We start from the raw sequence: 21,032 nt of genomic DNA on the forward strand, positions 1-21,032 counted from the left end.
AAGCACTAGAATTAAGGCGGTATGGGGAAGGCTTCCAGTCTTAAGAGGCTTTGGGGAAGGCTTCCAGTTAAAGAGGAGATTTTAGTTGGGAACCTAGAAAACCAGAGAGATTAATAGTCATAGAGGTGAGGGAGTATTTCAGGCACCCAGTACAGCCAGAGGAAAGAAAGCTATGAGACCCATTTCATCAAGGGGGTGGGTGGAATGTGTGGTTCATTTCTGTCTTCCCCAAGCATTCCCTTTCTTAGGTCTTCAGTTAATGAATTCTAGAAAGGATCCAATGCCCTGAAGTCTTAGTCAATTCAACTCAACAAATATTTACTGAGAAAAGCAATGGTACATGCTTGATTTTTCTGGGAAGATAAGATTTAATAATGACATAGCACTTGCCCTCTGGAACTTTAGTCGGAAAATTAAGACCTGTGGACAAATAACTTGTAAGATCATAGATTCAGAGCTGGATGGGACCTGGGAAGTCACCTTGTCTAATTCCTTCTCTTTACAGAGGAAGAAACTAAGATTAAGTGACTTGTCTGAGGTCACACAGTAAGTATTAAAGCATAAATTTTTGAATCCTGAATTTAACTACCCTGAATTCAGTGCTCTGTTGCCTGACCCTTTCATTTTATAGAGGAAAAAACCCAAGTGCAAAAGGTTGTAGTAAGAAGGAAAGGGTACAGTAAGAGATATGGAAAGAAATTGTTATAGGGCTCAAAGTAGAAAGGGATGGCATCAGATCTAGTGAGGAGACTCAAGAAAGAGATAATGAAGGGAACATTCCCCCTAGGAGTCCCAATATTAGACTTTTATGTGTTGTATGAGTTCACAAAAGAGGCAATATGGCACAGTATAAAGGAGGATAGCCTTACTTTGGAAGACCTGGATTCAAGTGCTGACTCAGTTATACACCAAGGAAAGATGGAGAGAGGGGTGGGGGAGGAAGGAGGGAGGAGAAGCAATGATTTTATTATCCCCATTTTGCCTAAGGTTTGGTTCTGGTAGTAGAACTAATACAGGAACCCATTAGAGGAACGCTCCGCTCATACCACTTAGGTAACTCTCCAAACCTTGTGCTGTGTGTAAGAGTCAAGTAATCCAGATTCTAGTTCTTACTCTGCTACTAGAACCAAGTTCTGTAGCCTTGGGCAAGTCAGGACACTTTTCTGGATTTCAAGTTCCCCCTCTACAAGATGAGGATGATGAGATAATATTATAATATTATCTGATTTGATAATAATATGACTTCAGAATTTAAAACCATACAACAACTAAAACCCTAGCCTCTGGTCTTTTGGACTAGTGCCCACTAGAACACACTGTTATGGTAAGTAGGTAAAGAGAAGTGCCAGCAGAAAGGGATTCCTTACAAGTAGAACAGGTCTCTCCCTTGTCTCAATTTTATGGCTCTTAATACTCTTGTATAAACTTATTCTTATTTTTATTATGCTTATCTGCATGCTGTTTTATCTCCCCCTTCTAGACTATAAACTCCTTGAGATTAGGAAAGCACTGGGCTTTAATCATCCCCAGGATGAAGAATCATTTTTTTCTTTGTATGTACACAAATACACAAAGTATCTGTGATTTCCCTAGCATGAAGGGAGTCCCATTGTGGGAATGCTCTCCATCAATGAAAATTATAATTGTTGAATTAGAGGTCTTCTAGTCCAACAGATGAGGAAACTGAAACCCATAGAGATTAAGTGACTGGCCCAAGGTCGCATAGTGACACAGTGACATGTAAGTAGCAAAGCAGAACTAAATAGGTCCTTGAGAGGTGCTTGAGGCACATAGAGGTTCAGCCTGGATCTCATAACTAGGATGAGCCTGGTCTTTCTGACCATAATAAAGGGGCTTTCTCACTGAAGGATTTCTGGTTGGAAAAGGCAGTAATAGCCTGAGATACCTTCTGGGACCTAGTTCCAGACATTTGTTCATATAAGATCACAGGATTTATTACTTAGAGATAATTTTAGAGATAACTAGACTGAACCCCAGAGGAGTTAAGTCGTTTGCTTAAATTCACAGAGGATGTAAGTGACAAGGGACACAAGCCTTGAATTCAAGACTTTTGACTCCTAAGCCAGCATTCTTCCTACTGTAGCGGAATGCCTTCTTCCACTGGTCTCTCTCTGCCTGGATATTTCCTCTGCATTTATCTCACACTTTTCCACTTTTCACGCTTCTTAATTTTCTTATCCTTCCTCAAACTGAACCATACAGTCCGTGAGAATAGAGCTGGTGTAAGATCTATTTCTACACCCCTTGCACCTGGCATAGTGCTTTGACATAACCAACTATTAATAAACTTTGAAAGTATGAATGAATGAAAGCCCATTTATTAATCTCTTACTGTGTGCCAAGTATTGTGCCTAATGCTGGGAATGGAAATAGGAAAAAAAGCCTCAAGGAGCTCACACTCTAATTGGGGAAGGTGACACATGAAAGGAAACTCAGCTTAGGTCAGACAGAAAGACTGGGAGGAGTGCTGGAACCAATTTCGGAGAGCTGGTTGTTAAATTGTCAATGTGAGCTTTACACCTGAGAAATCAGCAGTCAGCCCAAATCAGGGCTTAATTTATTGTTTTGTTGATATTCTAGACCTAAGAAAATGTTAATAATACAAATCAAACATTTTACATGATTGCACATGCATAGCCTATATCAAATTGCTTACTGTCTCAGGGAGAGAGGAAAGGAGGGGAGGGAGGAAAGAATTTGGGACTCAAAAATTTTAAAAAGATGAATGTAAAAATTATCCTGTAACTGAGGAAAAATAAAATATTGTTCAAAAATAATACTGATTTAGAGGAAGGAGGGAAAGAATTTGGAGCTCAAAATTTTTAAAAATGAATGTAAAAATTATTTTTACTTTGAAGAAAAATAAAATATTACTCAAAAAATAATGCTGATTAAACTGAAAAACATGTCTGCATACATTGCTTTTTTTTATAGAGATTTCAATCGTTAAACTTTTAAAAATTTCCAGTATACCACTGCAGACATCCTAAGGGTACAGTAGTGATTGGCAAGGCCCAAGGGTACTTAGGCTAATTGGCAGTTTAGATAACAATGCCAGAAGTCTGCAGGGTATAGAGACAAGGCAGATGTTAAGACTGAGAGGACCTTAGGAAATAATGGTAAGGAAGATAGAAAAGTGTGGTGGTCTTCCATCTCATCAGAAAGAAAAGAAGTAATAACTCCCATCTCATCCTAGCCATATGAGAAGACAAACAGCCTCAGGATGAATCCTAGGAAAGGCCTAGAGCAGAACTAGAGAGCAAACAGGTTAGGTAAGGTAGGAACAGCATCCTCTTCCACCCCCTCCCCCAGTCCTTGAGTCTTCCTATTCTTTGGCTATCCAGTGGATTTTTCACAGAGGTGGTTCTTTGGGTCCAAGTTAATACTACTAATACCACCACTAACACCATCACCACCACCCTCACCACCACCACTACTATAACAACAACAAATTGATAAATAAACAAACAAATACATGAATGAATGAATTTAAATTTTAAATTTAAATTTAAATAATTTTAAATTTAAATAAATTGTACTAGAACTGGAGTGTTATCATAGATTAAACTGCTGCCCATAATCATCTGGATATTACCGTGATCCATAAACATTTTGAAAAGGTATTTTAATCGATATTGCCATACTAAATCCTCAAACTGCCCAAGCTACGTGAAAAAAAACCTTCAAAATATAGTGTCCTAGTAGAAGAAATCAAAATTATGTGGCATGGGAGGATGCATGTATCATCCCTGTTATCCTGCTTATTGCTGGAATTGTCCCAAAGATGCTTTCAGTGAGCCTGCAGAAGATGAGCTTATGTCCTAGTACTTTTATCCAGTCACCAAAACAATCAGTCATGTTAGCCATTAGCATGATGCACCACAGAATATGAAATATAAAAGAATGATAGGAAGAGAACACTTGTCTGGGGCCATTTCTAACGCCATGGACAAGATGAGCACAAGATAACAACCACGCCATTTGCATAGAGTTTTAAAGGCTTGGTTGGCCTAGGCTTTCCATTTCTCTGGGATGGAAATTGGTGACTTCAGTAGGGTTTTGAGAACCTGTTAACTCCCCGACATGGTGTTCTGAAACTGAGTCAGCACAACCTGTGAATCTGCCTTACCTGAAAGAACAATGAAGGGCCAGGGTGGTACCTGCTCCTCGAAGTATTAGGGAATCTTCCATTCAAACAATCAAAATATAACACTTAGCATAACAGTATGGCATTGTCCCTGTTGTTCTGTCATTTCAGACTCTTCCTGACCCTATTTGGGGTTTTCTTGGCAAAGAGACTAGAGTGGTTTACCATTTCCTTCTATAACAGAGGAAACTGAGGGAAACAAGGTTGTGACTTTCCCAGGTAGTAAGTGTCTGAGGCCAGATTTAAACTCATGAATCTTTATGACTCCAAGCAGAGCACTCTATCCACAGAACCATCTAGCTCTCCCAACAGTATAGTAGACTGAGAGAATTATAGAACTTTAGCCTCAGAGAGCTAGAATTAGAAAACATGCCAATGGTTCCAGAAGGGAACATGGAAAGTAATCTATTCTATTGCCTTTATTTTACTGTAGGAAACTAAGGACCAGAAGGATCAAATGATTCACCTAAGATCACATAGGTTCTAAGTGGCAAAGTCAAATCATAGGACAGTAGCTCTAATAGGAATCGTAACTATCGTTTATTCTTACCTCTGTGTTATTGAATTGACCATTCAGGAGTCCTGGCTCTGGTACTAATTTTATTTTATTTTATTTTTTAATGTTCATTTATTTATTTTTAATTTTCAACATTCATTTCCACAAATTTTTGAGTTCCAAATTTTCTCCCCATCTCTCCCCTCCTCTCACCCCAAGACACTGTGCATTCTGATTACCTCTTCCCCCAATCTACCGTCCCTTCTATCACACCTCTCCTTTCCCTTATCGCCATCTTCTCTCTTTTCTTGTAGGGAAAGATAGATTTCTATACCCCATTACCTATATTTCTTATTTCCCAGTTGTATGCAAAAACAATTCTCAGCATTCATTCCTAATACTATGAGTTCCAATTTCTCTCCTTTCCTCCCTCCCCACCCATCCCCACTGAGAAGGCAAGCAATTCAATATAGGCTATATATGTGTAGTTTTGCAAAAGGCTTCCATATCTATATTTCCCTTCATCCTATCCTGCCCCCCATTTATTATCTTCTCTCTTTTGACCTTATCCTTCCCCAAAAGTGTTTACTTCTAATTACTCCCTCCTCCCACTTGCCCTCCCTTCTATCATCCCCCCATCCCACTTGTGCCCTTCTCCCCTACTTTCCAGTGTAAGACAGATTTTCATACTAAGTTGAGTGAACATGTTATTCCCTCCTTAAGTCAAATGTGAGGAGAGTAAGTTTCACTTTTTCCCTCTCATCTCCTCCCTTCTCTCCTCCACTGAAAAAGCTTTTTCTTGCCTCTTTTATGAGAGATAATTTGACCCATTCCATCTCTCCCTTTCTCCTCCCAATATATTCCTCTCTTACCCCTTAATTTTATTTTTTTTAGATATTATCCCTTCTTATTCAACTCACCCTGTGCTCTCTTTACATATATATAATGTGTGTGTGTGTGTGTGTATAATCCCCCCAACTACACATATACTGAGAAAAGTCTCAAGAGTTACAAATATCATCTTTTCATGTAGGAATATAAACAGTTTAACATTAGAAAGTCCCTTATGATTTTTCTTTCCTGTTTACCTTTTCATGCTTCTCTTGATTATTGTGTTTGAAAGTCAAATTTTCTATTCAGTTTTGGTCTTTTCATCAAGAATGCTTGAAAGTCCTCTATTTCATTGAAGCATTATATTCAGTTTTACAGGGTAGGTGATTCTTGGTTTTAATCCTAGTTTCTTTGACTTCTGGAATATCATATTCCAAACCCTTCGATCCCTCAATGTAGAAGCTGCTAGATCTTGTGTTATCCTGATTATATTTCCATAGTACTCAAATTGTTTCTTTCTAGCTACTTGAAATATTTTTCCTTGACCTGGGAAGTCTGGAATTTGGCTACAATATCCCTAGAAGTTTCTCTTTTTGGATCTCTTTCAGGTGGTGATCAGTGGATTCTCTCAATATTTATTTTGCCCTCCGGTTCTAGAATATCAGGACAGTTTTCCTTGATAATTTCATGAAAGATGATGTCTAGGCTCTTTTCTGATCATGGCTTTCAGGTAGTCCCATAATTTTTAAATTGTTTCTCCTGGATCCATTTTCTAGGTCAGTTGTTTTTCCAATAAGATATTTCACATCATCTTGTACTTTTTCATTCTTTTGGTTTTGTTTTGTAATTTCTTGGTTTCTCATAAAGTAATTAGATTCTATCTGCTCCATGCTAATTGTTAAAGAACTATTTTCTTCAGTGAGCTTTTGAACCTCCTTTTCCATTTAGCTAATTTTGCTTTTTAAAGCATTCTTCTTCTCATTGGCTTTTTGAACCCCTTTTGCCAATTGAGTTAGCCTATTTTTAAAGGTATTATTTTCTTTAGCATTTTTGGGGTCTCCTTTAGCAAGCTATTGACTCTCTTTTCAAGCTCTTCCATGGACTGAGACCATCACATATTTATTTTGGAGATACTGGATGCAGAAGTCTTGACTTCCTTTGACAGTATGACAGAAGGATGGAAGAAAATACCTGTTCACCAAGAAAGTAACCTTCTATAGCCATTTTCCCCCTTTTGGGGGGCATTTTTCCAGCCAGTTACTTGACTTTTGAATCCTTTGTCAAGAGGAGGGTATACTCTGGGGATCTGAAAGTTCTCAGTTCCTCCAAGGTGGCACAATCAAGGGAGAGGAGTTTATGCCCTGGCCAGCTTGCAGCTGATTTTCAGATCAGCTGCTCAATTCCCCCAGGGGCGTTAGGCTGAGGGCTCCACAAATGGACACTGCTACTGCCACTGCTGCTACTGCCATTGCCACCTCTGCCATCGCCACTGCTGCTGCTGCTTGGTGCCAGGGCTAGGGGAGGACCCTGTTCCTTTGTCACTGAGGTGAAAAAGCTTTCTCACTGACCTTTGAAGCTGCCTTTGGTGCTTATGGGTTAGGGATCTGAGAACCACTGCTGCTGCTGGGGATTCTACCCCCAGGCCTGCTCTGGCCCTGCTCCTCCCGGCGCCCTGCGGCCAAGTTTGGGCTACACCCCACTCCCCACCCAGTGCTGTAGACCTTTCCTGTTGGCCTTCCAGATTGCCTTGGGCTGGAAATCTCTTTCACTCTATCGTTCTATGGTTTCTGCTGCTCTAGAATTTGTTGAGAGTCTTTTTTACAGGTATTTTATGGGCTGTGGGGGAAGAGCTAGAGTATGTGCATCTTTCTACTCCATCATCTTGGCTCTGCTCCCTGAGTTAGCCTATTTTTAAAGGTATTATTTTCTTCAGCTTTTTGGGGGGTCTCCTTTAGTAAGCTCTTGACTCTCTTGTCATGATTTTCTTGCATTGCTCTCATTTCTCTTCCCAATTTTTCCTCCACCTCTCTTACTTGATTTTTAAAACCCTTTTTGAGCTCTTCCATTGCTTGAGACCATTGCATATTTATTTTGGAGGTTTTGGATGCAGAAGCCTTGGACTTCCTCTGATGTTATGCATTAATCTTCCTCATCCAAAAGGATGAAAGAAAATACCTGTTCACCAAGAAAGTAACCTTCTATAGTCTTATTTTTACCCCCTTTTTGGGCATTTTCCCAGCCAGTTACTTGACTTTTGAGTCCTTTGTCAAGATGAGGGTATACTCTGGGGACCTGTAAGTTCTCAGTTCCTCCAAGGTGACACAATCAAGGGAGAGGAATTTACTTCTCTTCTGGCCTGCACACTTGTCTGGGATCAACCAAAAACTTTTCTGCCCAGAATGTGCAAGTAGAATTCCCTCTCTGCAATCGCCTCTAGTTCCACCATGCCAGTGCGCCCCTTCACCCCAGGGCTGTGCTCAGGGCTGAGATTCAGATCAGCTGCTCAATTCCCCCAGGGGCTTTAGACAGAAGGCTCTAAAAATGGATGTTGCTGCTGCAGTGGCTGCTGCCAGTGGTTCAGATCACGCTCCCTTCTTCTGAGTGAAGGAGCTTTCTCACTGACCTTTGAAGCTGTCTTTGGCATTTGTGGGTTGAGCAATCTGGGAACTGCTGCTGCTGGTGGCTCCCTGAAGTCTGTTATGGGTCCTGTCCCTGCCTTGTCAAGTGTCCCAAGCTGGGCTGTGCTCCATTCCATGCCCGGTGTGATAGACCTTTCCTGTAGTCCTTCCAGGTTGTCTTTGGCTGGAAATCTCTTTCACTCTGTCATTTTGTGGCTGCTACTGCTCTAGAATTTGTTTAGAGTCATTTTTTACAGGTATTTTATGGGCTATGTGGAGGAGCTTCTACAGGTTCATCTTTCTACTCCACCATCTTGGCTCTGGCCCCTCTGGCACTAATTTTCTAGGTGACCTTAGACATCCCTCTCTGGGTCTCAGTACCTTTTCTGTCATGTTAAGAGGTTATATTTTATCCTCTTGAAAGCCTCTTCCAGCCCTGGCATCCTTTGGGTTTGGTTGGTCAGTTCTGTGGTGTTTGTCCTACCTGGATTCCTTATTGGGTGCCTCCTTGCCAAATTGTGTGTGTTTGTTTGAAGGGAATGGTGGTGTCAGTGGTGTCAGAAGAAAAAAGCCAGAGTAAAGAGCTCTCAGATAGGATGGAAACCCCTTCAAGTCACTAACATTTTTGTGTGTTGTCTTGTCTTGTACAAAATAGTCATGTAATAAATCTTTGTTGACTTAAATTATAATCCCAGCTCTAATTTATGCTAACCATGAACCAGGAAAAGTCTTTTTTTCTCCCCAAACCTCAATTGCCTCATCTGTAAAATAAGGATGATTATACTTTCATTACCAATTTCACAGGGTTGTTGTGAGGAAAATACTTAGTAAGCCTTGAGGTGTTATCTATGAATGATAGTTGTCGTTCTTCTTATGAGTATTTCCCAAGGAGTTGGAGTGTGAGCCCTGATGTTGAGTGTCGTTGGGTTATTAATTTCTCTTGTTCCTGAATCCAAACAGAGTGTGGTTTGGTAGAAAGCATATTGGAATTGAAATTCATTGATCCTGGGTATGAATGTTGGCTCTTCCATATATTACCAGTGTGACCTTGGACAAGTCATTAGCCACTCTGTGTCTCAGCTTCCTCATTTGTCAAATGAGAGCATTGGACTAGATGATTTCTAAGTCTCTTCAAGGTCTAAGTCAAGCTCGAGTCAAATTATGATGGCTACCTCCAGTCTTATCAAACAACAGGTATTGCTTAGAGGAAGAAAATACCAAGAGAATATTTTCCAGATAAAATAGGTCACCATCCTTAGAGCTTTTCCATGACATCACTCCAGTCTCCCAATCTCCCTGAGGCTATTGGTAGCACAGTAGATAAATGGGCCTGGAGTCTTGAAGATGTTGTGGTTGTTTTTCAGTCATATCTGACTCTTTGTGACCCCATTTGGGATTTTCTTGCAAAAATACTTGCCTTTTTCTTCTCTACCTCATTTTCCAGATGAGAAAACTGAGACAGTTAAGTGACTTGCCCAGGGTCATACAGCTAGTAAGTATCTGAAGCCAAATCAGAACTCAGGTCTTCCTGCCTCGAGGCTTGGCCTCCATTGTGCCACCTCAGGGAGAACCTAGGTTCAAATACGGCCTCAGACATAACTAGCTGTGTAAACCTGGGCAAGTCACTTATTTTCTTTCTACTTCAGTTTCCTTTGCTGTATAATGGGGATACCTATCTCCCAGAGTTATAGTGAAAATCAAATGAGACAATATTTGTAAAGTAGTTAGCACATAGTAGGAGCTTAATAAATGCTTGTTTCCCTCCTTCCTTCCTAAAAAGCTCCCACTAGCAGGGCCTGGTGGTAAATACTTGTAGTCCCTATGACAAGGGTAGCTAATATGAGCAGATCTTAAGCCTGAGAGTTCAGAGTTGCAGGAGGACAAGACCCCGACATTAAGTCCCAAGATTGGGGTTCCACCAGATTGCCTAAGGAAGGGTAAACTGGCCTTGCTTGGAAACAGCTGGGCTGGTGAGTAGGCTCTACCATTCCAGCCTGGATGAGATAAGGAGACACAATCTTTACAGAAATTTAAAAAAAACACACCTCTCCATTGTCATATTTCAAGGGCAAAAGATAAAGCCAAAGATGAAGGGAGAACAGGGTGATCCATTGGAACAGATTCTTATTTGGGAGTCAAGGAACTCCCAAAGTCTATTCCTTATTCAATTCAAGTCAATTAAACAAACATTTATTAGTTACTAATTATTATTTTATTTTAATTTATTAAATCCCTTGTTAATTATTTATTATCACAATTTGTTAATTATGTTCAAGTCACAGAGTTGGGCACTTGAGGTATGAAGACAAAGAAAGAAAGAAAGGAAAAGAAAGGAGGGAGGAAAGAAAGAAGGAAGAAAAGAAAGAAACAGCCCTTCTTTTCCCAAGAAACATTTACTATTAGGGAGAGGGAGGAGAGAAGGGATGCATAAGTAAAAAGAAGGGGATTTGTATGAAATGTGTATATCCTTTGTCACAGAAATACCACTTCTAGGACTGTATCTCAAAGAGATCATAAAGATGGGAAAAGGACCCAATGTCCAAACAATATTTATAGCAGCTTCTTTTGTGGTGGCCAAGAACTGGAAATCGAAGGGACGCCCATCAATTGGAGAATGGCTGAACAAATTTTGGTTTATTAATGTAATAGAATACTATTGTGCTATAAGAAATGATGAGTAGGAGGACTTCAGAAAAATGTGGAAAGACTTTTATGAACTGATGCTGAGTGAAGGGAGCAGAACCAGGAGAACACTGTATACAGTAACAGCCACAGTGTGAGAGGACTGTTTCTGATAGACTTAGTCCTTCTCAGCAATGCAACATCCTAAAACAATTCCAAAGGACTCATGATGTCATCCACATCCAGAGAAAGAATTGATGGAGTCTGAATGCAGAGTGAAGCAGACTACTTCATTTTTTGTTTTGTTTTGTTTTGTTTTTTCTTTCTCATGGTTCCTCTCATTCATTCTAATTCTTCTATACAACAGGGTTGATGTGAAAACATGTTCAATAGGAATGTATAGGTAGAGCCTATATCTGATTGCATGCCATCTTGGGGGAAGGGGAGGGAGGAGGAGAAAATTTAAAATTTATGGAAGTGAATGTAATAAATAAATTAACTATAAAAAAGGAAGGGAATTTGAAGGGGCAATGCCAGCAATGGGGGTGGAAGGGTTAGAAAAGCATTGCTGGGGAAGGGAGAACCCTGAGCTGAATCTTGAAGGAAGATAAGGAGTCTGAAGGACTAAATTGAGGAGGGAGGGCCTTCCAGACAGGAGGTGCTGCCTATATGAATACACACCCATACCCTTCTGCATCACCTCTTGTCTATGCTCTCCTAACCATTTTTTCATCAGTCTCCATTCTCTCATCTCCAAATCCCAGTTTCCAAATAGCAACCAAAATATTCTCCCTAAGGCACAGGGCTGACCATGTTACTTCCCTGCTTAAAATTCTTTAGTGACTCCTTATGCCTTCTAAGATAAAATAGAAAGTTCTTGGCCTGCTTTTAAGGCCCCACCCAGCTACCTTCAACCAACCCTTCCAGCCTTAGTGCCCATTCCTTGTCTTAATACATTATGTTTCAACGAAACTGGGCTACTAGATGTTTCATGTACATGAAATCCCATCCCCCACCTCAGTACCTTTGTGCAGGCCATCCCCCATCCTAAGATGATCCTCTTCCTCATGCTGGCCCCTCAGGAGCTTTATTTTCCCTCAAGGTTCTGCTCAGTTCTGAAAACCTTCCTGGTTTTCTGCCCTGCCTCAGATATTAATGCTTAATGCTCCAATAGACCAATGGATCTGTGATCATTGACAAATTACTCAACTATATCTTCTCTTTGGGGAATTCAAGGCTCTTCATAACATAGCCTTCCCCACCTTCCCAGTCTTCTTACACATATTCTTTGATCCTGTGACTCCAGTGGTCTCCTTACTGTCTTCCTTCTCTCTGTGTTCTCTTTCTGTTCCCTCCCTTACCACACTCTGTCTCTCCACTCTCTGCATTTTCACTTGTTGTCCATTTCTGGAATATTCCTCCTCTTCATCCTGCCTCCTAAATTCTTTTAAGTCTCAAGTAAAAGCCAATTCCTGAAGGAAGTCTTTCCCAGTCCCTCTTAATTCTAGTGCCTTCCCTTTGTGGATTACTTCCAATTTATAATTATATCGTCATCATCATCATCATCATTGCTAGCATTTGTATAGTTAGTGTCTACTCTATGCTAGGCACTATGCTAAATCCATTTAATCCTTACAACAACTCTGAGAGTTAAGTACCATTATTATCTATATTTTACAGATGAGGAAACTGAGACAAACAGAGGATAAGTGACTTGCTCAAGGTCATATAACTTGTAGGTGTCTCAAGTTGCATTTCAACTCAGGTCTTTCTGACTCCAGGCCCAGATGCCCTATTCCATATATGTGTGTGTATATATATGTATATACAGAGAGGGAGGGAGAGGGAGAGAGAGAGAGAGAGAGAGAGAGAGAGAGAGAGAGAGAGAGACAGAGAGAGAGAGAGAGAGAAAGTGCTATATTTCTATATAACATAATATTATATAACTGATATATAACTATATGTACAATAATCAATATTATGTAATACAATCCATAATGTTATTTTATATAACTTTCATATCCAATAAAATAATATTTTATGTACTATATATCTACATCTCTCCATATATATGTATATACATACACATATATATCCAGTAGAGCTCCCATGTCCTGCCAACCCCACCCTGGGCCTTTTCTTCTCCAGGTGAAACATGCACCATTCCTTCAAACAGTCCTCATATGACCTGAGCCCAAGCCCCTTCACCCTTCTGAGTTCCTTCCTCTGAACACTTCCTAGATTCTCTATGTCTTTCTTAAACCAAATGCCTGGCATGGAACATAGTGTTCCAGAGGATGGATGATGAGGGCAGAAGCTACCCCACCCCTGTAATACAGCCCAAGTTGGTTTTAACTTTTCTAACTGCCACAAAATACCACTGACTCATATTGATTTTGAAGTCAATGAAAATCCCCAAATCTTAAGAAAAAGAAAATGTGTTCACACCATCTGAGACTCCCATCTTAGGCTGTTGATTTTTTTGTGCCTGAGTGTGACTTTACACTTTTCCTTATTGAATTTCTTCTTATTAGATTCTGTTCAATGAGACAGCCTGTCAAACTCCCCTTAGGTCCTCTGTCATCTCTGTTAGTGATCCCAACTTTAAGACATAAGTACATTTGATCAGCATATACCACCTATGCCTTTATCCAGTTCATTCATAAAATGTGAAACAGGCCAGGGCCAGGCACAAATCCCTGCAGTATTCGATGGAAGTCCTTCAGCCCTCTGGGATAGAATTTATCTGGGTCAGAGATGTAAATTGATTTTAAAACCTTGGGTACTCCTGAATTATTTCCTTAAATATCTTGGGCTGTATTTCCCTCTGGGTGATATTATTTTCATTCTTTCCCATTTGAGCACCATGCTTCTCACTTGAAAAAATAGTTCTGCCTTCTCTCTGTCTTCCATTAATATCCCACCATTTCCTTCAAGCAGGAGACCTATTCCTTCTTCTTCTTCTTCTTTTTTTGATTGACAAACAGCTACCAAAGCTCTTTTTGTCATGTTAAGTGTTTTTGCCATTCTGAGCTCGTACTACCCTTTAGTTTTCCTGATGTTATACTTCTTTTTTTTACTTTTACTTTTTCCCTTAGTTGGATCTCACCTTCCAAGTCTTTGTACCTGTGCCCTTAAAAATCTGAATTCATTCAATAATTATAAAATCGCTAAATTCTAGAGTTTAGAATTTGCTTTGCATAATGGAGTTGTCTCCTGTTGGAGATGTCTCCTCAACAAGTCATCAGCTACTCTTTGAGTAAATGTCTCCAGTGAATTGATACCTTGTAATTTTACAATGTGACCAGTTCTACTGTGGGGCAATTCTCTTGTTAGAAAGTTCCTTGGAGTGAGCCAAAATGTCTAGCTATAGAACTCCTCCTACTCCTCCACCATCCCCATCTGACCTAGTTCTCTCCCTCTGGAATCACATAGAATCAATCTAATCCCCTCGCCATTGTGGCAGTCAGCCAAAGTAAATTCTCAGATTTGCTTTGAGAATCAGCAGGGCATTGTGGAAGGATGCTGAACTGGGAATCAGGGGACCCGGGTTTGTCACCTCTCTACTATCTGGTACTTATTTAACCTTGAGAAAAACTTTCAACTCTCTGGGTTTCAGTTTTCTCATCTGTAAATGGAGGGCTGTCCTAAGTGATTCCTAAGGGCCCTAGCAACTTTAAATCTAAGATCCTGTACATTTCTACCACTTTCTTTAGATGCCTTTAGACCTTCACCTTGTTAGGATCAATGATGATTCTAAGTTAGAATTTCATTTTAAGCATTGCTCATCCCTTTCTAAGTCATACTTCCTTTTAAAGAACCTCTGGCTATTGGATACATTTATCTTTTCTCTGAACTTTTTGAAATCGTCTTTACTAAAGCCTAGGTACATTTCCAGCTATCCTCGGTGTTTCTTCCCTTGTTATTAATAATCTCTAAGATCACAAATCACTTCTGAAAAGGTTACCATTTGCCCTATCTCATTCATCAGCTCTTCATTGTCAGTCAGAACTAAATCCAAAGTAGCATCTCCTTTCAATGCTTCCTTTGCTTCACCAGAGATTAAATCATCAGCGAACTAAGCCAAGAATTAATCAGATGATTTTAGCAGAATGAGACATCCGGTATGCTGAAGTCCCTATTATCCATTGTTTCTGTGATCATTTTATCAAAGTTGTTAAGAAAGCATTATCCATTAATTCCAGCTGTCTGGGTGGACTACAGCTTACTCCTATGTGGCTTTTCATTTCTGTTCCTCTCTCATCTCTATTGACTTAAATATTCTCTATTGTTTGCACTCTCAGGTTCATACAACCTAATATTTTACGTACCATACTATAATTCTTCTCTTATTACATCTGTTTTTTTCTTCAGTGAAACTTTCCATGAAACTTTTCCAATGAAAATTTCTGGCAAATTGGATTATGTCATTTGAACACACCCTAGGTTCTCTCTCTGCTCATCACATATTCTATGGTTGTAACATCCTCCTTCTCTTTACTTGTTAAAGTCCCATTCATCCAATAAAGCAACAACTGAAATGCCAACTTTTTCATGAAACCTTTCCTAATCTTCCCACTCAATAATGATCTTCCTCTCTTATCTCACATAAAACTTGTTTTTTCAACTTTCTAATGAATTTATCATCTGTTGTTTTTGTGGCATTCCTCTCTCAGACTATAAATTCCATGACAGAAGAGTCTAAATAATTGAACTTTTATCACTCTTTGAATCTAACAGTGCTCTGCATGCAGTAGGGGCTTAATAAATATTTGTCAAGTAAATGAATGAATAAATGAATTGAAAAGTTACCCAGGTAATTAAATGAATAAGTAAACAAAAAACAAATAAATACTGAATTAATGATGTGTAAATAATGAATAATGAAATGAATATATAATGAAAAAGTTATTCAGGGAAGTCGAAATAAAAGCATCATAGACCCCGAGGCGAAAAGGACCTTTGAAGTCATCTCCACCCACTCAACACACATTTATTGAGCATCTAATGTGTGCCCAGCCTGGCATTCAGGGCCTTTGACAGTCTGGTGTCTTCCTGTCTCTCTGCCGCCATATCTCCTTATATACCTCCATTCACTTTCTGTCCCTGCCATTCTTTGGCTTCCTCTGAAAGGCAGAGGTCCATGCAGGAATTTTGACCTCACAAAGCTCCAGAAATAACTGTGGGTTATGTACCAACATACATAACAAAAGTAATTGGCAGGGGAAGAGGATGGAAAAGCCAGACGAACTGGAACTAAATGAAGCAGTCAGGCCCCTGGAGGAAGAGTTGGGAGGCAGAGTGTACTAGGCATGTTAAACCATCTCAACCACCACCTCCCTTCTGATCCTGCTGGAATGAGCACTGCGCTGATTCCCAAGGAGCCCTAGGAATGGCAATGCTTCCCAGATGAAGTCTTCTCCTAGAAGACTAGGTCTTCTCCTCACTTGGCCCTTGAACCCATCATCAAGGGTAGCCATCCTTATGGAAAACCAACAACATTGAACATCACCCTACTGCCATTAATAGACAAGAAAGCCAAAGAGCCCTGGAATCACTCAAGCCCCCATGACCATCAGCCTTGCTTCCAGCCTGGTCCCCATAGCCATAGTAAAACTGAGACTATCAGCCTTGTGGACATACAACCTGGTGACTGCTTCTGCAAAGGCTGCAAGTTCTATTTCCTTCCTCAAAGTTACAGTTCCAGGAGAATCAAAAAGAGGGTTCTCACCACCAAAGTCCTTGGCATTGTCTACTGCTCCAACACTAGAAATCAACGTACTTTTATTAAACTAGAAATGAAATGAAAGAAGCATTTTATTTTCTTTTGCCACAGCAAAACATAACCTCTCTGTCATTTTCTCTGTCTTCCTTGTTCTCTGTGTCTCTCCTACCATCACTCCCCACCTCTCTTCCCATTCTGTCTCTTTGTATCTCTTTTCCCCTCCTCTTTCCTCTCTGCCTCTCTTTTTCTTCTGTCTCTCTATCTCTTTCTCTCTCTCCTCTTTGCCCCTGTCTCCCCCCACCCATTACCTCTCTGTGTGTGTCTTTCTCTCTCCACCTTCCCCCTATCTCCTTCCTCTATCTTTGTCACTGTCTCTATCTCTCTACCCCTTCTATTTCTCTCTCTCCCTCCTCTGTCTCTCTTTCTCTGTTCCCCTCTCCCCCTTCTGTCTCTGTCTCTATCTCTATCTCTCTTCCCTTCTGTCTTTCTCTGTCTCTCTTTCCTTCTTCTATTTCTCTCCCACCTCTCTGTCTCCATGTCTTTCTCTCGGTGTTCCTCTTTCCATCTCTCTGTTTCTTTTTTCCCCTCTGTCTCTTTTCTTCCTGTGTGTCCCTTTCTGTGTCTCTCTTGTCTCTATCTCCACGTGCCTCTCTTTGTCTCATTTCTTTCTCTCTATTTCAGTCTCTTTTTCTCTCACCATACCTCATAATCTTAGAATCATGGCCTCCCAACCCTATACCAACACAGTGTTATGAGTGACAACAACAAACATATGTTAAGCACCTGTTTTGTGCAGATTACTGTGCTGAATGGGGAGGGAGATGCTCAGTTGACATTAGTAACAGGAATTGCATGTTTGGTTCTTACAATGTAGCTAGTAGATGCTGTAGGATAAATACACAGATTATTATAACTCCTGATGCAACAGATAAGTGCACTAGAGAAATATAAAATAAAGTGCTGTTTGATGAAAGATGGAGAAAATGGGAAGGTTTCTCAGGAAAAGTGATCTTTGAGTTGGACTTTTAAAGACAGGTACAGTGGTGTGCTGATAAAATGTTTAACCACTGACTTTCCTTTAAACAACATGTACATGGCACACTTTTAAGTTTAATTTTTCATGATCAACATTTTCTCCATCTCTTTCTTAAGTCTAGACAATTTACAAAACCTTTGCCTGTTCTGAGGTGAAATGTTCTGAAATTTTAATAATCAAGTTTCCCCATCTGGCTAGAACTGGCTCCAGCACACCCCTGGATAGATAGATCTTTCCCTAGGATCTGTCCTCAGCTCTCTTCTTTGTATCTCTATGCTCTTTCCTTTGGCAATTCACTCCCACTATTTCAGTATAGGGAAAGTCTACTTAGGATGTAAATCAAGCAGTAGGAGCATTATGGACTCAGAGGTGAAAGGGATCATGGAGGTCACCTCCACTTATTATGTTTCAGCCTGGCATTCAAGAACATCTAAAATCTGACCTCTCCTACCCCTCCAACACCATTTCTCCTGGTTCCCCATACACACAATCCTTCTGCTTATTCCAGACTACTCTTTAGCAAATTTGAAAGCGAGATGACTGATATTTCTATGTTCACCTGAGCTCTAGACCCCTATCTCTAAGTGTCTAAACATACCACTGGCATCTCATCTATGAGGACAGAGTGGGAAGATAGCACAGTTTCTACAATCAAGAAATTTGTGGGACAAGACAATTTCACAAATAACAATGACATGGCAAAGAGGTGGAGCACACATTGTAAGCTTAGCATGAGTAATAAGAAAGTTGATGGTACTTTAAGGTAGTATAGACTAATTTCCTTAAAGTATAGAATGCTTTGGGGGAAAAAATAGAAATAAATGCAAAGGAAGAAGAAAAAGGAGAGGAGTTATAACAAGGAACATAAGAAAAATAAATACCAAAATAGAAGTCCATGAAGCAAGGTAAGATAAAAAGAGGAGATAAAAGAAATTATGCCATTATGAGGGGTAAAACTGCTGACCAGCCAGTCAATTGGAAGATATGAATGATGCTTTTTATAACAGAGAGAATGGGAAACCTTGTATAATCATTGTTATTAGAGATATAAGCTTCCTGTATATGAAATAATAGTATGATGATATCCAGTTAGAAGAGGCCATACATCTAAAGCAGTGGTGTGCAGCTCAAATAGAAATGAGGCCACTAAACCAAAGGTCCCTGTAGCCTGCATATTGATTGAGAAAAACTACATATTGCCATTATCTATGTCCTGTTGTGTTTTCTTGTTCTATTGTATTCTTTCTTCTTTTTGTAAATTATTTCTCAATTATATCTGAATCTGGTTACCCTCACTCAGAATGCCAGCCCTTATGTTAGATATCTCCAGGCTAGATCATTCCTCTTCTTTTACAGATTAGGAAAATGAAGCCTAGAGAGAGGTCAAGTGGTTTGCAGCTCATATAAGCAACATGTAGGCAAACCTAGATTTAAACCCAGGTCCTTGACTCCAAGCCCTTTGATCTGTTTGCTCTGCTATGCCATTGCTGATTTAATAAAGTGCTTATGCAGACACTTAGCAAAGACCAGATAATAAAAAGTGCTCATTGCATTTGTAATAAATGTGAAGGGAATGAGAGAGATACAGTTGATGGTGACAGAGAGAGAGAGAGAAAGAGAGAGAGAGAGAGAGAGTATTCCAGCGATAGGATCTTCTAAAGTGCCAGTGTTTGAAGGACATAGAATGTTTGAAATAAATGGAGTCTTAGCACATAAATTATTAGAGCTGGAGGGGAGATTAGAACCAGGAACACCAGAGCTAGCAAGAACCTTAGAACGCAGAATGTCAGATCTGGAAGGGACCTTAGAATGGAAAATTTGTGGTAAAAGGAAACTTAGAACATAAAATGTTAGAATTGGAAGAGAGCTAAGAATATGAATTGTCAAAGCCATATCTTAAAATAAAAAATTGTACTAAAAATTTAAATCTAATTATATTTATAATTTAAATTATATTAAATTAAAATAATAGTATGTCAAAAGTTAAAGAGATCTTTAAAAAGACTATTAAAGCTGAAAGGGACCTTGGGATATTGAATGTCAGAGCTAGAAGGAACCTTGGAAAAGAACGCTAGAACACAGAATGTTAGCAGGTTAACAGGACCTTAAGTGGTCATCTCTAACCCATGCTCCTGTGCTGTACAGACATCCCTCCTAAAGAGGGATGCGGGCAGCAATCCACTCTCATTTGGAGCACTTCTGGTGTGAAAGCACCCTTCAGGAAGAGGTCCATCTCATAGTTGGCCACCTCTGATTGTTTAAGAGTATTTCTTTAAGAATCATAGAATGCCAAATGAGACTAGCTTCCTGGTATCCATGGAGCTTCTACAGATTAGTGACCAGGCAAAATGAGATGGTAGGCCTCATTAGATAACTGGGTTTCATCTTGAATCTTGTTTGAGTCATTGGAGAGAGATGTCATTTCCTCTGAACCCAAGAGAAAACCCGATTGATCCAGCCCAGCTTTTCTGGACAGGTTCAGAGAAAAAAGAAACTTCTTTCCTCAAGTATGGAAGTTCATAGAATCAGAGAGACTGAATAGAAAAAGATGTCATAGGTCATCTAATCCAACCCTCTTGTTTTTACAAACAAGGAAACTGAGGGGAGAGGGCATTTCTTTCACAATTTTTTTTACTGATACACTACCTAGATTTTCTGGGTCTTCATTTCACCAACAGTTACATGAGATTAATGAGGATTTTCCATCAGTATTTGTAAAGTCCTTTTAAATCCTTGACTGAATCATATCACAATTCCATCACTTTTCAATTATGCACAAAAATTGAAGGGAATTTGAAGTATGGATCATTGGAAATCAGATACATGCAGCTTTCAAATGCATTGTCATGAAATCCTGTTAATTGAAAGTTGAAATTTAGTGGTAATCAATGTCAGTGCTGACACCAGGATTCAAAAAACTCAATTTCACAAGTATGAGATAGGATGAAATAATAATTCATCTAAAAAAGCAAAAAAAAAAACCCAACACCTTTGTTTCTGTAGAATTAAAGTTCAATGAGTCAATGGTATGATACATCTACACCAAAAACATCTAATGAAATAAAATGCCGCACCTGGAGTCAGAACGACCGAAGTTCAAATCCCACCTCAGATACTTACTATCTAGGTAACTCTGGGCAAGTCACTTACCCACCACCTGCCTCAGTTTCCTCATCTGTAAAACAGGGATAATAACAGCACCTTCTTCCCAGGGTCGTGAGGATCAAATGAGATGATATTTGTAAAGCACTGCTTTCATTTTAAAGATAGAGAAACTGAGACCCAGCAACTGGAAATAGTTTACCCATAGTCAGTGGCCACACGTGCTAGGACCATGATTCAGGACTCATGAGTCTTACTTAGCTCAACAGTTCTTTCCATTTCACTGGGCTCAGCTGACTTCTGGGGTCATCCAAATGTTACCATTACAGCTTTTTCCCTTCCTTTGACAATAAATGAGGATCTACTTGGTAAATCTATTGACTGTTGGGATTAAAAAAAAATCTCCTCTGGAATCTATCCAGTTTGCTCCAAAT

The sequence above is a fragment of the Notamacropus eugenii genome, chromosome 3, assembly GCF_028372415.1.
Source record: "Notamacropus eugenii isolate mMacEug1 chromosome 3, mMacEug1.pri_v2, whole genome shotgun sequence".
Taxonomy (NCBI): Eukaryota; Metazoa; Chordata; class Mammalia; order Diprotodontia; family Macropodidae; genus Notamacropus; species Notamacropus eugenii.